Source organism: Musca domestica, unplaced genomic scaffold, assembly GCF_030504385.1.
Source record: "Musca domestica strain aabys unplaced genomic scaffold, Musca_domestica.polishedcontigs.V.1.1 26, whole genome shotgun sequence".
Classification (NCBI taxonomy): domain Eukaryota; kingdom Metazoa; phylum Arthropoda; class Insecta; order Diptera; family Muscidae; genus Musca; species Musca domestica.
This window is the reverse complement of record NW_026712283.1, coordinates 7,427,162-7,434,236: the sequence shown is the minus strand read 5'-3', so window position 1 is coordinate 7,434,236 and position 7,075 is coordinate 7,427,162. Positions and strand designations below refer to the sequence as shown.

General features: G+C 32.6%; 1 protein-coding gene across 1 annotated transcript in view; it reads right to left on the bottom strand.

Moving 5' to 3' along the window:
* The window catches only part of LOC101896414 (cytoplasmic dynein 2 heavy chain 1), a 57,890-nt gene that overhangs the window by 21,667 nt on the left and 29,148 nt on the right, over positions 1-7,075 (bottom strand). The gene's annotated exons all lie outside the window — the stretch shown is intronic.

The window sequence follows — 7,075 nt, the reverse complement described above, 5'->3', positions numbered from 1 at the left end:
TGATAACCACTGTAGCTGGAAATCGGTACGATCGAGTTTACGGAGTTTACACCCGGCAGCTGACTAAAATGGAAGTGGACCCAATATTTAATCCCGATACTTTTATTTTTTAATGGTTTCTGACGGGTTTTACTTGTTTGAATTTTTTCGTGCAAATTCTTCCTTGTCTGATATTATTTTTGCTTTTAAAATTTATTTATAAAATTTACCAATCTCATCTTGACACGCTGCTTTTGTCATGTAATTTAGACCGTTTTTATTTTTTTTTTTACTATAACTGTATCACAGAATTCACAATTTTTTTCAACTGGCAATTGAACACATTACTCAATACATTTTGACGGCAATGGTCTTTTAAAAATGAACACAAAAAGTCTGTGTTTGAAATTGGGGGAGACTAAACTTTACAAGGCACATATTGATTTCAATATAAGAGTCATGTAAAATGCACCCCCCATCAAAAATAAATGGATGACAACTACATACATTTGAGTGTTTTTCATAATACTTTTTTCCTAAGGGTAAGCTCTCTGTCGATTTGTTACAAGTTAACAATGATTTAAACGTTTTTAACAAGTTGTAGGCGCTTTTTTTTACCTACAGGTCATTTATCTTCTCTCCCTATCTATGTAAATTCAGCAACCAGTCAATTTTATTACATTTTTTTTTGGCAATTAATGTCCTACTTTTTATTGTGTGTAATTGTAACAATAACTGTTTTTATTTGTATCTGAGTGTAAAACACATAATGTTTTCGCTGATACTTATTTTTTTGGTGGAAACCTATTTTTTGTAGTTTTATCTCTCCCTCATTACCATGTAAGATTTAAATGAATTCGCAATTAAATTCTATTAAAGAATTTTTTGTATGAAAATTAAAAAAAAACAAGTAAGCAAAGACTACAGTCGAGCGGGGCCGACCGTTGAATACCCTACAACACTATAATAAACGATACAGTTTATATAGCCGAGATACTCGAAAGAATTCCACAAGATATTGTGACAAATAATGAAAGAAAACTATCAGGTAACGTTCTCTAATTTTCGAAATAGCAACTTAAACTAATTTGCTCATTTCCAATTTATTGGTATGTTTTGCACGTAAATGGTCTTCCTAGATCTGGAATCTCTCAGAAGTGGCAAAAGATTAACATTTATTAATGGTTTTTTTTTCCAAAAAGAGTAGACTTCTATTCTGACCCTCATCTTATCCCCATTCAAAATTTCGTAAGGATCGGGCCATAAATGCGATCTGTATATGATATCCTGATATCCTAACTACTTAGTTTTGTTAGCTGTAGAAATATTACCAAATGTTTAATTCAAAATGAAAATATGCCAAAGATATGACAAAATTGAAAAATGATGAGAAAATTTTACAAAATTTATCTTTAGAGAGATATTTTTGTGCGATTTTTTTAGACGTTTTTTCTTTCCTGCCAAGAGGCCATTCTGCATTAATGAGAACTGTCGAAATCAGTTCAGCCGTTCTCGACATATAAGAGATCTTTCAAGCATATCCTCTTTGATAGACATATATATCGCACATATTTTGCTATATATCCGATTTGTTGGATGTTAACATCAATGTAAAGATCAGAAGTAACCTTGTCATGGCTTTGTGATTTCGCCGGGATTTAAAACATTCGCGGTTTAATGAAAATTTTTGAATTTTTTCAACACAAGAAGATATGGTCTATTTTACCCGCTAAATATTATCCGATGACCACCCAAATTTGTAGGCTTCTTCCCTGTCCTAAACTCTACCTACAAGCGACATTTTTTCAGTATTTGTTCCATTTCAACCCCTAAACATTTGGCGATCATCTCCAAAAGAAATAGGCTTCTATTCTGACCCTAACCCCACCTTCGTGCAAAATTTCGTAAGGATTGGACCATATTTGCGACCTGTAGCGTGATTACAAATTAACATGGACAGACGGACGGACGGACATACATAGCTAGAACGACTCAGCTCGGCGAGCTAGGAAGATCCATATATACTTTCCTATGTGGGAAACCAATATTTCGTGGTGTTACATAATTTTTGGTCCAATCAAACTTATAATACCCCCAACACATAGTGTTGTAGGGTATAAAAACACAATATACAGGTGAACACAGTTAACTGCTTTGTTTTTTTTTTTACAGAATGGTTTTAGTAAAAATGTTAATAGTGGAAGATTCTTGCATTCAAAGGAACAAAGTTTAAGTAATTTTAAATTACCGTTTGTAAGAAGAACTTATGTGGATCGAAGAGCTATATACTGTGGTATATAAACGAAGAAGTATAGGGTTAATCTATTTTAAGAGAACTTATGTAGTTCGAAGAGTTATAAACTTTTTGTAGGATAAACCTAATTTAAGAGGATTTATTTGATGCATAAGTAATGGATATGACAAATTTTATACAAATTTCAGTGGGTTCACCTATTTATATTTAAACGTACTGTTTTAATTTAAACCGTATTTGTAATGACCCTACAACAAGGATATGGGTATAACGACTTCCAAAATTTTGTTATTTTGTATTGAGTTCCACTGTATAGCGAAACACATCTGCTAATGGTCTATTTCTTTTTAAATTGATTTAAATAACCAACATCCAACAGATGGACTTTTATATGTGTTTGGTGACAATGAACATTACTTATTGTGTTACTATTTAAGTGAACATGTAAAGGACGAAATATTACAATTATACGAATTTATATGAAAAACAAAATAAATATATTTCTTAAAAATAGACAATTATTTCATTCGATTTGAATTGAGGACCATGACAGAGGCTTTGTGATTCCAAAATATGTACTTTAAAACATATTAATTCCTCTCCATATTTTGAACGAAACCACTGTGAAAAGTGTAAATTTATAGTCAATAAACAACTATATCAGAAATATATTTATGTTTTCCATTTGGAAGGAAACATTTTTGCTCTCAAAAATTTTTTTTCCATGAAAAAAAAAATAATAATAAATAAATGGCAATGTCCTTTAATGCCCTGATTCTGTTTGAATAATATATTTTAAATCATCTTTCTATAGAAAACCAAAAATAAAAAAAATTTTTAAATATCCATGTGACCTGTGAAATATTGTTCGCCTATAGGCCTGCAAAAGACTGTCTTTCTATAGTAGTCCTACAGAATATAGTAGTTCATAGAATACCTTTAAAGTCATCTATCTTTAGAAATCTGCAAATTTTCGAATATGTTTAAATGAATTTTTAAAGATCGATAATATATAAAAATTCAGCTTAAGGTGTTCTGAGATATACATATATCTTGATAGGTAGGTATAGGGATGTACCTTATTTCTATTATGTATACACCTTGCTTTCTATTATATATTTATAATAACAAATGTTCAAAGAGAGGTTTGCTCTTATACGGTTACTTCTTCGAACTACATTTTTTATGTATGAGAAGAACAAGTTTTGATATTGACGTTTTTCAACAATTTCATCTGTAGATAGTTTAAAGTTAAAATACATATTGAAAAACTAACCCCAAAAACTTAATAAGAATAGTCTATGTATGTCGGCTGAATGCGATGGAAACCTTAAAAAATGTCTACAAATGGGGGCCAATTCGGACCTACATAGAAAATTTTTTTGTAGTTTTGGAGTAAGTTTCTCAATATGTATTTCAATTTTTTTGAAGTTTTGGAGAAAGTTTCTCAATATATATATTTCAACTTCCCATTTATAGATAAATTTGTTAAAAAATGTAAGAATACCGGATTTTGTGTATAAAAGATGTCAAAGCGTGGCATGGGCATGGCACAACCATATAGATTGATTAATTCTAAAGTAGTGGCTAACAAGACCAGGGAGTGGATTCTTGTTCTATGAAAATATGAAATGAAAATAATTTCCTTTATACAATTTTTCATTTGACATTTCCTTCCTTTATAAACTTTCCCATTTCACATTTTCACAGAACAAGAATTGAGGCCCAGAACTTTTAATGCCCAATACGATTTGGAAAGTTAAACTTTTAAAAATATGTCTATAAGTGGTGAAATCTAGTATTCGATTCTGCTATTAAGAATTTTAATATCAACTTTAAGAAAAAGAAGGAACATGGACTGTATACATAACTTGACAACATAGGATGTGCTACCTAACTTTTAAACCATTCCATTAAACAAAATTTGCTAAAAAACATCAAAATTCCAAATATAGGAAGAGACCGTTATATGGGTGCTATACGAAGACTTGGACCTGTATAGACAAATTTCTGTTATAGAGGGAGCCCGGTCCACTGAATAGCTTTGTACTTTTTGTTTGAAAAATTCAATTTTTTACCAGTTGGGCCACCCGAAAAGGGTTTGAAAGGTATTCCTACGTTCACCCTAATGGGAACAATATCTAAACTTGAGCCTATAAATACAGTTCTTTGTTAGGATGTTTTCTACATATTGTGGTCAAAACAATTGCACAGGGAGTTTTGTTTGAAAAATAGGATTAGAACACCAATACACTTTAATTGTGGCCATTATTCAGTGGTTATATCGAAATGTGTGATGTGTGAAATGTGACATATTTTCAATTTCAAAATTTCTGCGCACCTAAAATCAGGCCCCGAAAAGCTAGCTCGAACTTGTTTAAAGAGTGAAACTCACTCGAATTCGAGCGAGTGTGCTCCTGGGAGCAGAAAATATAGAGCTAACTCAATTTTTCAAAGTCGCTCGAATACGAGTGAGCATATTTTCTTCGTTTTTGAGTGGGAGAAAAATTCGTTCAAAATCGAGAAGATTCTACTCTTGTCTAGCAATCTTCTAGTTTTTGTCATACCGTTGTTGTATTTCTTTGTATGTGTATTTTTCTGTACAAGATCACACTCCCTTTATCTGCACTTCTCCTCCCCGTCATCCCGCTCTCCCACCATCATTCCCCCTCTACCCCATCTTCTCACCTCTTCTACAGAACACAACAACATCAAAACCCGTTTGATGTTACACAGGAATGAAGCAATGATAAAGCATAGATAAAATATTGACCTCAAGGAGGATTTGTGCCTATAGAAATACTGTTAAGGGTCTTATATATATTGAAAAGCTGTTATAATTTAAAAGAGCTATTTAAACATAAAGGAACCTTAAAATATGTATAGAAGAGCTGTTAAGGGTCTTTTTCTATGGAGGAGCTGTTTAAGATCTTTTTAAATGTTTTTATACCCTACAACACTATGTGTTGGGGGTATTATAAGTTTGATTGGGCCAGAATTTATGTAACACCTCGAAATATTGGTTTCCCATATAGGAAAGTATATATGGATCTTCCTAGCTCGCCGAGCTGAGTCGATCTAGCTATGTATGTCCGTCCGTCCGTCTGTCCATGTTAATTTGTAATCACTCTACAGGTCGCAATTATGGCCCGATCTTTACGAAATTTAAAATGTAGGTGGGGTTAATGTCAGAATAGAACCCTATTTCTTTTGGAGATGATCGCCAAGGGGGTTGAAATGGACCAAATACTGAAAAAATGCCGGATTTTGCAGCAGCTATACAGGTCGCAATTATAGACCAATCGAATTTCGCGGAATTTCGCATGTAGCTAGAGTTTAGGGCGGGGAAGAAGCCTACCAATTTGGGTGGTCATCGGATAATATTTAGCGGCTAAAATAGATCATATCTTTTTTGTTGAAAAAATTCAACATTTTTCATTAAACCGTGAATATTTTAAATCCCGGCGAAATCACAAAGCCATGACAAGGTTACTTCTGATCTTTACATTGATGTTAAGATCCAACAAATCGAATATATAGCAAAATATGTGCGATATATATCTATCAAAGAAGATATGCTTGAAAGATCTATTTTATGTCGAGAACGGCTGAACTGATTTCGACAGTTCTCATTAATTCAGAATGGCCTCTTGGCAGAAAAGAAAAAACGCCTAAAAAATCACATAAAAATATCTCTCTAAAGGTGAAAATATTGATTTTGTAAATTTTCTCATATTTTTTCAATTTTGTCATATTTTTGGCAAATTTTCATTTTGAATTAAACATTTGGTAATATTTCTACAGCTAACAAAACTAAGTAGTTAGGATATCAGGATATCATATACAGATCGCATTTATGGCCCGACCCTTACGAAATTTTGCATGAAGATAAGATGAGGATCAGAATAGATGCCTACCCTTTTTGGAGATGATCGCCATATATTTAGGGGTTGAAATGGACCAAAAAACTCCAAAATTATCAGCAGGTCGTAATTATCGCCCGATCCTCACGCACATTTGAATGGAGGTTACCGGACATTGCAAAAGCCAAGCAGTTTTGGATGGCCATCCAAAAATATTCAATGTGTAAAGGAGTTTGCCAACTTTTGTAGACAAAATACGAAAATGTCCATTCCAGTGACTTTTTGGAGAATTCACAAATACAGGAAAGACGCGCTTCTGACTATTTCGTTAACGCTGATTTCGTTGAAGAATATAGTCAAATAGCTGTATCTCATATAGATGTGTTTCAGTCAAAAACCAATAATAAATGTTAATCTTTTGCCACTTCTGAGAGATTATGGGTCTTTGGGAAATATTGGTTCCATATCTAGGAAGACCATTTACGTGCAACATCTACCAATAAATTGGAAATGAGCAAATTAGTTTAAGTTGCTATTATTCGAAAATTAGAGAACGAAACCTGATGGTTTTCTTTTATTATTTGTCACAATATCTTGTGGAATTCTTTCGAGTATCTCGCCCATATAAACTGTATCGTTTATTGTAGTGTTGTAGGATATTCAACGGTCGGCCCCGCTCGACTGTAGCCTTTGCTTACTTGTTTGGTTTTATATTTGAAGTTCTGTTTCTTAAATTTTAAATATAATGGCCTAAAAAGAAATTTCATCTTTTACTTTAGTTATGTCTTTTCTAAAAAAAACCTAGAAAATCTTCTTTCAACATTACGCTTTAATATTGAACACTAGATTGAAAATGCATTTTCTTGTTAACATTAGGATTTTCATTTCACACAAATGGAACATTTCAATTTTCCTTTCGCTTGCAGTTTGCCAACGAACAAAATGATAAATGTTGGGCCAACGAGACAACGACACACAC